At 49.0% G+C, this 9886-nt stretch overlaps 1 pseudogene; it reads right to left on the bottom strand.

Annotated features, from left to right (window-relative positions):
• Positions 1 to 1514: 1514 nt before the first annotated feature.
• LOC111826106 lies at positions 1515 to 1659 on the bottom strand (annotated as a pseudogene).
• Positions 1660 to 9886: the final 8227 nt, after the last annotated feature.

The following is a 9886-nucleotide window of genomic DNA, read 5'->3' as shown; positions in this document are numbered from 1 at the left end:
CCACGACCTTTAAAATTTTTCTCTAGGATGGTTTCCTACATTCTTTCTTAGATTAATTGCTTGACACTTTGTAATTTTGTTGTGATTATACATGGTGCCCTGTTTTCTGTGCTATTTTTCCTCTCTGTGGAGGGCAAGATGACCCAGGGATCCCCCACCTCCCGGGATTCATGCCTTTTTATAATACCACTCATATTCGAGTGGTAGTTTAGGGGGACATACATTCCCACATCAGACATTCCCCCCCCCCCCAAGATTTTTCAATGATGACTCTGTCTTCTCGCATCCAGAGCCGTTTTAGAGAAGTCGGTGGTCCATCCAACTCCCATTCCTTTTTAGGCGTTTTGCTTTTTCCCTCCACAATGTGAGAGGCAGAGCCAAGACTCTTTCACAGCCAATTCTGACTGCTCTCCGCAGGCTGTGCTGCTTCTCTGTTGTTTTTGCAGAGGCCCCTCTCTACTCTCACCTCACAAGATCTGATTGGCTCGGGAAAATTTGCAAGGGGTAGAAGATTTGTTTTCTCACTTGAGTAGGTAGGTAGCCACCGCTTGCTTTATGCTTCAATTTGATCTCTTGTGTCCAAGAGAATGGCGACTTTGATGTCCTTTTGTAGTCTGGAAGGATGAGTTGGGGGATAAGCTATGAAGCATCGCTCTTGTTTCTCCAAGTTACACCAGGTTGAGGGGAGAAATCAAGAGAGAGAGGATGACAGTGGCAATGGGGCCAAAATGATCCTTCAGCCCCACCCCCCAAAACAGGATGATCAGATCCAAGATACACCCTTTCTTGGCCTGCCCCTGTGGATCACTCGGAGGCTGGTCAGGAAAGCAGAAGCCACTCCAAATATGCAGAGGAAGGAAAGGGTTAATGCAGGGACTGAAGGCTGCACGGGCAAAGGTCAGGGAGGTCACTGAAATGCAAAACCTTGAAATGAAAAATTTCTGCTACAGCCAATAGTTTTAGCTGCCAGCAGCACTCAAGTGGGCGATTCTTAGGAGGGCATGACAAAGCTCAAGAAACACACCCCACCCCTGTGCCGTCTCCCACATGCCTTTCAGCAGCTGCCCTGAACAATGGCTCCTCCTCTTTCACCTTCCAATCTCCTGCAATTGCTTCTCCATTGTCAGGACCCAATCAGGATTCCACTTGCCAGGGAATGTAGAAATGGTAATATATAGGCTCCTAAGGACAGGGAGAGCACTGGGCATTGACAAATTATATGTGTTACACTGTCTGTCTTGTTCAAGGGTGCAGTCTCAACCAATACACATGGACTGAATTAATGAAGACAGGAGGGTCCCAGGTCAGGAACAGGACTCTTCGGGAGGAATGGAAGATTCTTCCGCAACCTCAGTCAGTGATGAGATGTGCCCCATCCCCGACACTCTGCAGGTGCTGCCGGCCTGCTGCTGACTTTATTTTATTGTGGAAGCTTGACAACATTCACATTCAAGTAGAAATCTGACCATGCTGGTCTGCTGTGTCAAACAACACTCTTTTTTATTTATTTATTTTCATGCGCCTCAGGCATGAAACAGCTCTGGCCACCGACACAGGCATCAAGCTAGGATGAACTAAGGACTGTACATCTGCTTTGCCCCTGACTGATCTAAGAGCAACACCACCAATCAGGTGTCTCCTTGCCCATTGCCAGGGGGTTTCAAACAACACTCTTGTGGCTCACCATCGCCTTAAGAAAGGAATCTGAACTCTTTCTTCATCATGACTTCTAAGCCTCTGCATTATCTGGGCTCTTCCTAACTCTACAACCTATCTCATTCTACTCTACCTCTCTCACCACACTGTGGCCACACTGGCCTTTCTGTTCACCAAACATGGCAATTACTTGCCCACCTGAGGGCCTCTGCCTAAGATACTGCTGTTCCCAATCTAGACTGGTGTTGGAGACACTCCATACATATCTGTTAATTCAATAAATATAGATGAGGAGACTGACGCTCAAATAAGTTAAGTGATCCTTTTGGCCCCACTGCCGCTGTCATCCTCACTCTCTTGCTTTCTCCTGGTGTAACTTGGAGAAACAAGAGTGATGCTTCATAGCTTATCCCCCAACTCATCCTTCCAGACTACACACATCCTTCCAAAAGGTCCCACACCCTGTGTGCATTTGAGCCAAAACTCTAACCCCGAAAGGCCACAGAATGTGAGTGATTACGAAGCAAGAATGCTCACGTGTCCCTGTGAGCAGCACCCCTAAGAGCACAGGGCTGGGAGCCCACCTGCAGGGTGGCGAGGAAGTGGGGTGGGGTGTGAGACACACCCCAAACACCATCTTTTAAGACTGGAAATGCCTGATCTTGTGGGCTCTTTCATGAACCCCTACTTGATGTTTCAAACACTTCATTGCATAAACGTGTGTCATGGTGGGTTTGTGGGAAAGCCAGATGCACCAAAGACAGGCTGAAATGTCAAAGTCGTTGTTCTCATCACCCACTGTTTCCTTTGAGAGTCTGGCAGATGTTGGTCAGGGCTGTGCAGCTGGATGCCTCGAGAGCCTCCCACCCTCGGGTCCCACAAGAAGCCAGTTTTGAACCCACAGCCTTGCGCCAGCAGAAAGGGGGCAGCCAGCCTTGGCCCGTGAGTGACGAGCGCTAGGCCGCACCTGTTTGTTATCTCACAAATGAGATACTCGCCCCTGAGCCTGGTTTGCAAACCAGCTGCAGCTCTGTCTCACCAGCCCAGAACCTTCCATGGCTCCAGAATCTCAACGCTAGAATGCTGTGGTCACCCTATCATGCCCCTTTCTTACGGATGGGGACCTGAGCTCCACAGAGGTAAGCGGTGTCCCCGAAGACCACAGCCGGTGTGTGGAAGAGTCAGGAAGACACAGTCCTGTCTCCTCGTACTGCCCCTCCCCACACACACCTGAAACACCTGGACATGCACTGGCACACCTGATGCCTCCCAGGACAGGGGCGGGCACCTGTCTGAGTCAGCCTCTGCTCTGCAGACACCTGGCCCAGGAGCACCCGACCCCACAGTGCATTCATCCTTGCACGTCTCACCTCACATATGAAGGCGACCGCTCTGTAAAGAAAGGGGGAGCTCCCCGGGGCCTGCTTGGGCTCCATCCCTCAAGGCAGGGATTCCAGGGAGAGAGCAAAGGGCCTGCGGTTTCCTTCCCCTGGCAGCTCTGAATTAACTCACCCCACGGCTCTGCATGTTCCTTATCCCCGCACAGCAAATACTTCTCTACACTCCACCTGCACCCTGCCGCGTGCGTGCGTGCGTGCGTGCGTGCGTGCAACCTTCTGCAAAGGCTCCACTCACGCTCCCTGGGCTCTGGCTAACAAGGGCAGAGGAAGGGCCTGGAGAGGGTTGGAGCAAAGAATAAGGACCCAGTAACTATGATCTCTAAAGAGTCCCCCCCCCCCCCCACACACACACACACCTTCTGTTGGTTCTGTTTCAGCTCCCTCTCCCCAGAGTGAGGCACAAGATGGGTGGGATACGCGGAAGTGGTCAGAAGGCTGCAGGAACCACTTCCTTTCGCAGAAGGTCTTGGGGTTGACGCTAAGTGCCCAGGCTTCTCTGCTCAGAAATCTCTTCTCTCATTTACAGATGCACATTTTCTACATTCTCCACTTTTTCACATCTCCCTGCACCTCCTGGCTGGAGAGATGCCTGTGTTCACAGTCATGGGAGTGAGAACTGAAATCAATCTTAACACACGGTCATCTGTTCATTCATTCATTCGCTCTGCACGTACCATGTGGCCCCGGTCAGGCATGGACCCTGCCTTGGCTCTCAGCACAGTGTGGTCATCCAGTGTAACCCCCTCATTGTCCGGGAAATCTGAGATAAAAGACCTTCCCCAACTCCACTGAGCACCGTGGCCGCAGAATATCACTTCCTTCTTTTTTTAAAATGTAAGCCTGTTTGAGTTGGGTTTCTGATACTTGAAACCAAGAGACCTAAAAATGCACACAAACACTGGAAGCCTAAAGGGAGCAAGAGTTTCAGGGAAAGGGTAGTGGCCAATGTTTTGTTCCTGGCCTGACACCTGCCAGTTCCTGAGAAGAGAAAAGGTCAACCCCACCAAATGGGGGTGCCAGTGGCAGAGCCCAGCTCGCCCAGAGAAAAGACCCCATCCTGGGCTGCATCTCGTCCCTCCACCCACCCAACCTCCCAGTGAGACTCAATTCGAGCATGAAACTGCTTTCGATGAGGTTTCGCCTCCTCTGACTCCCACAGGGCTTTCCAGGTCCCCAGAGGGTGATTTTTAATGTGGATGCACCCAAAGAGGCCTGAATTGGGGTTCATCATCAGCCGTGTTTCCTCCATTTATCATAGACATCCGATCCCCAAGTCCTTCCTTCCATCTCTGTCCCTGCCTGTGTGGACAGTGGTCCTCTAATGAAGGGGCAGCATTCACGATTGACTGCCGCTCCTAGTGTTTCAGTAGCCGCCCTGATTTCTTGCGGCCTTTCCTGGCTGACTCCCTGCGGACCGTCAGTCCCTCTTCCCCACGTGGAGCTGGAGGAAGGGGCACATTGCGGGCTAAGGAGCCCCACAAAGCCAGGAACTACTCGGTCCTCCTGCCACCGACCCCAAGCACCAGGCACCTTATACCCCTGCGGGCGGGGATCCAAGGGAACACGGAGACACCCCTTTCAGGCACTTCCACAGGCACCTAGCAGCGGGGTCTTGTTTGCAGCCCTCAGATTACATGATGACTGTTAAGGTTATGAGCAGTCAGAAGACATCACACCTTTCTGAAGCGCATGCCATGTTGGGGGCTCCACCAGCCCGACCTGATCTATTTGAAATGTGTTCGGAAGGCCTCACAACCCCCTGCCCAGTGCGTGCCCAGTGCAGCGCATCAGGGACCAGGAGTGGGCAAGGGCAGGGTCTACCCTGGACCCCTCAGCTCCTGCGTGCTGAGCTCAGCACTGCCCACCTTAGGGGACAAAGGGGCGCTGGCCAGTCCTCACACTCGGGTGGCCCTGAGCACAGACCGCGCTGAAGCAGAGAAGGCCCCAGGAACAGTAACTGCGTTACTAGTGTGATAACCGCTCTGGATACATGCACATTAGTAGCAGGTTGGAAAGGAGAGGAGTCCTGTTTGGACTGAGGGTGGAGCTGGGAGAGAAGGAAACAGTTCATGGAGGAGGTTGAATCTGAGATGGGGCTTGAAGAATGAGGCCCACTCATTTCTTTTAACTTTGTGTCTAAGGGGAAAAAAAAAAGATCAAGCAAGTAACCAGTTCAAGAGGAACTGTCGGTCTGAGAAGTGACCGGATTCCTCGTTGCTCATGTGATCAGAGCCTTCCTGCCAGCCCGGCGCATCCTGTCCACTGGGCAGCGAGGTTAGTTGCACCTGCACCCCTCCCGCACCAGCCCTGCTCTTCCGAGGGAAGGCACACACGTGGTGCCCGTGGTGGGCTGTCCCCCTCAGCCACCCTCCGGGGCACGAGCACCCCAGGCAGCGCCTGTCGCACTGCTCGGGGCTGCTGCTCCTCTTGCAGGGTTTAGTGTGGGCACTTTCTTTTGGGTTGGCTCTGACCCAGCTCGAAAGTCAGGGTTTCCAGAGATGAGACAGATCAGAGGCTGCTCTGCCCACAGCCCTCTGTGGTCTGGGCTGGAGCCTGGCGTTCCAGAGCACAATGGAACATGTGCGTGCCACACCGCCGAGCAACTGTGATTCAGCCCGCCTCTTGTTCCATGAGCTGTGACACCCGGGGAGAGGCTGCCCAGACATGGGTCTTCGAGAAAACCTGCAGGCACCCTCGCTGGGGTTCTCAGAGCGTTAGACAAAGGAGGCTTTAACCACTGGAAACTCGGGTGGCAGGAGGCAGCGGAAACCACAGCACAGAGCCAGAGGAGCTGCTGGGAGAGGGGCTGTGCCAGGGAGAAATTCTCCTGTCCTGTGGCTGTGCCCTCCATCCACAGGGTCTTTTCTGGTCTCGCATCAGGCTGTCCTTCCTCACGTCACCTGCCTGCTCCATCTGCATGAGTGAGTTTGCAACCTCTAGCTTGGCTCCAGAATGCCTGGCTTAAAAATCCTGCCATGGTTACATTTACATAATGGAATACTACTCAGCCATAAAAAAAGAAGAAATTCTTACCTTTTGCAACAGCATGGATGGACCTGGAGAGCATTATGCTAAGTGAAATAAGCCAGTCAGAGAAAGACAAATACCATATGCTCTCACTCACATGTGGAATCTAATGAACAAAATAATAAAGTAGAGACAGACTCATGGATATAGAGACAGTCTGACAGCTGTCAGAGGGGAGGGGTTTGGGGGGGGGTAGGTGAGAAGGGTGAAGCATTTAAACAAAGAAAAAAAAAGAAAGAAAGAACTATGGACACAGACAACAGTATGGTGACTGCCAGAGGGAAGGGCTGTGTGTGGGGGGCGGGGGGGGGCGGGGCGGGGGAGGTAGAAGCGGGCAAAGGGGGATAAATGGTGATGAAAGGAGACTTGACTTGGGTGGTAAACATAATATACAGATGATGTATTGTAGAATCTGAAACCTGTATAATTGTATTCACCAATGTCACCCCAATAAATTCAATAAAATAAAAAATTCTACCATGATAATGTTGGGACCCTGGGCTGCCCCAAGACATCCCACCATGGCACATGGGTTATTTTGCACTAAATCACCTAAAAAGCAGCAGCAGTGGGAAGAACTCTCTGACTGCTCTGTGCCCCTTAAAGCAGGAAATGAATCTCTGTGACAGATGCCCTCCCCCTCCTGAAGGACTAAGAGACAACCTATCACAAGTTATAAAACCCAGGGTCCTTGGGCAGAGGTTCCCATCCTACCCCACATCCCCTCCCCCAACTCCCCCCCCCCCGCTCCCCGCCCCCAGACACATGCCTGGAACACCATCTGAGGAGCTTCTAGAAAGACAAGAAACGAATTCCACGTGTCCTCAGTCTCGAGTTACTCAAGTAGTTCCCCAGGTAGCTTACCTCTTGGATGTGAATACTTGTTTGTGTGTGAGGGAGAGTCATTATTTACCTGCCATAAATGCCTATGAGGATTGATCTTGTCCTTGATACAGCCTTCTGACCCAGTTTCCCTGGTCATTTGTGTCTCTAGTTTCTTGCATCCCCTTTACTATAAAAAACTAGTAGGTTTTTCTTATACTTTCATTTTGAAAATTTCTTCTATGTCCTCTATGGAGAAAGGCAGTGAAGAAGATAACAAAGTGACTCACGTTGCCCTCTGAAAGAGATTAAAAAATTCCTATGGTGCTCATAGGTTTTAGAAACAGAAGTTAATTCAGTTGATTAGCCCAAAATAACCATAAAGACCTACAATCACAGCCAATCCCAGCTAGCCACCATCTCAAACACAAGCTATGGTCTCAACAGGGGGTTGATTACAGATTTGGGGAAAATTAGTTCAGCTCCTTACCAGTGAAGTTTGCATCTATAATTCCTCTTACAGGAGGTATAGAATTATTAGCAATGTTCCTCAGTGATAATCTTGAAGACAAGAAACCATTTCCTTTGGCCCTGGCCAGGTAGCTCAGTTGGTTAGAGCATCGACCCAATATGCCAAAGTTGCGGGTTTGATCCCCAGTCAAGGTACATACAAGAAGCAACAAATAATGCATGAATAAGTGAACAACAAACCAATATCTCTCTGTCAAATCAACTTAAAAAATAATTTCTCAGATTTCACGTATAGATTATCTTTAAGTATGGTAACTGTGGTAGAACAAAAATTCAATGCACAGCGTCTGTTCAGCAATGGATTGACATTTGTCATAAATAGTATGAATCAATTTATAGTCAGCACAGGATTGACTGAAGGTGATCTGGTTGGCACCAGGCTCAGACTCTCATTCCTGGTAACTTATAATGTTTGCAATCCAATAGAAAGCAGAGATGGCTCTAAACTGATCTATGCTACAGTGAAAAAATAAACACTCTGAAATGCCCAGTTTTACTTAGTTGATGGAACTATAATAGGCAAGCAGCAATGGGCCAAGAGCTAGCCTGGGACAGGCCTCAGGGCCCTGCAGTAAATAGCGCAGGCATTTCTGAGTGACTTGATGAGCTCGATTGCTCTGGGACAGAGACACACACTGACCAGGGCTCAAGTTCAAATAGGGCTCCTGTGATACGTGTGCAGGGTTTTTTGGGGTTGTGGGGGGAGATCAGAGACTCTTGGGGGTGGGGGGAGAGCCACAGTTTCCGTTCTCTGCTGTGCTGCTTGTTATTTTTACTTAGAGCCTCTTTGATGTGATGTGCATTAGCATCTCCTGCTCCCTCAAATCAATATTCTTTTTCATGTGGGGATTTTGAGTCATTTTTGTACTTCCTCTTTTAAAGTTCCATAAACCCCAATAAATAAGAATTCTGATTGCCTCCTCCTGGGCAGAGCAGACTTCTCTTCACCACTGATGCGAAAGCTGTTCATTTCTCTTCACTGCTGCCTGGTTCTTAGAATTGCCCCGTGTGGACTTCCTGACACCTATGGTCAAGGGTATGGCAGTCCCTGCCTGTCAATTGTGTTCATGAAGTATTTTTACTTTACTTCATTGAACAAAATATCTTTTGGAAGTACTCATATGTAGGGAGCGGTTCTAGAGTTAACCTTATCGCTCTCCCTAGTTCCTTCCTGGGTAGCTAATGGGCTGTGGGAGGTGCAGCAAGTGCTGCCAAAACAAGTGACACTCACAAGAACATTGTAACTATGTTGACTACTACCTTGTTTTTCTCTATGAAATAAAGCCTCAGCTTGCTGGCTGGATCCTTCTCTGTGGCCTCATCCAGGCACAGGAGATCCACCAAGCCCCAGCTATATTCTCTTTGTCTGTCTTTTCTTTAATCCTTTACCGCCCCCCCACATCCCCCCCATCCTCCTCAGCCTCACCGAACACTTGGCTGTGCTGGTGCGGCACACTCATATACTTTCATCTAATAAACATGCTACAGGCATTCTTTCTATACCCATTAAACAGAGCATCTCCCAGAAAATTGCTGGACATAAAGCTGATAATATATTGCACCCGGGGAAGTAAATCCCCTATGATTCATGCAGGGAAGAGCAAAGGCAGGGAAGAGCAAAGACAGGAAAACTCCACTAGAAGCGCATAATGGAGTCCAAAAGTCATGGACTCCATTAGTTCAGAGTAATCAGCTAAATTCGGCAACATGATATGGAAAGATACTAGTTTAGAGGAAAACAGTGGGTATAAGATTATTGGGAAAAGAAGGCAAGCCTAAGAGCTAAGCCAATGGGTCAGGTAGCTCAGTTGGTTGGAGGGTCATCCCATACACCAAAAGCTTGCAGGTTCGATTCCCATTCTCCCTTCTTTTCCTGGACACTTAGCAGGGATATAGTGGTAGCAGAGAACTGTTTTTTCTGTATAAGCCTTATAAAATGAATTCCTGCCCTAACTGGTTTGGCTCAGTGGATAGAGCATTGGCCTGCAAACTGAAGGGTCCCAGGTTCGATTCTGGTCAAGGGCATGTACCTTGGTTGCGGGCACATCCCCAGTAGGGAGTGTGCAGGAGGCAGCCAATTGATGTTTCTCTCTCATCGATGTTTCTAACTCTCTATCCTTCTCCCTTCCTCTCTGTAAAAAAAAAAAAAAAAATCAAAAAATATTTTTAAAAAAATAAAATAAAATAAAATTCCTCAAATTACATGTACAACTTTTTAAAAAATTCAACTAAAAGATGTTTTGCTTTGTGTCTTTGCTCTTCAAACCCTCAGTTTCTTCTTACTTTATACTGTTTTAATGCTTTCTTTAACATGAGAAGTAGACTGATGTGGACTAGCAAGGAGCAGCCGTATACAGGGGTGGGCAAAGTAGGCTTACAGTTGTTGTTAATGTCAAAAAATGTGTGGAAAATAATACAATACTTAATAATATGAGAATAAATTATGTTCC

Source organism: Myotis lucifugus, unplaced genomic scaffold, assembly GCF_000147115.1.
Source record: "Myotis lucifugus unplaced genomic scaffold, Myoluc2.0 scaffold_54, whole genome shotgun sequence".
Lineage (NCBI taxonomy): Eukaryota > Metazoa > Chordata > Mammalia > Chiroptera > Vespertilionidae > Myotis > Myotis lucifugus.
Note: the sequence above shows the minus strand (reverse complement) of the source record. Positions and strands in the feature narration are given on the sequence as shown.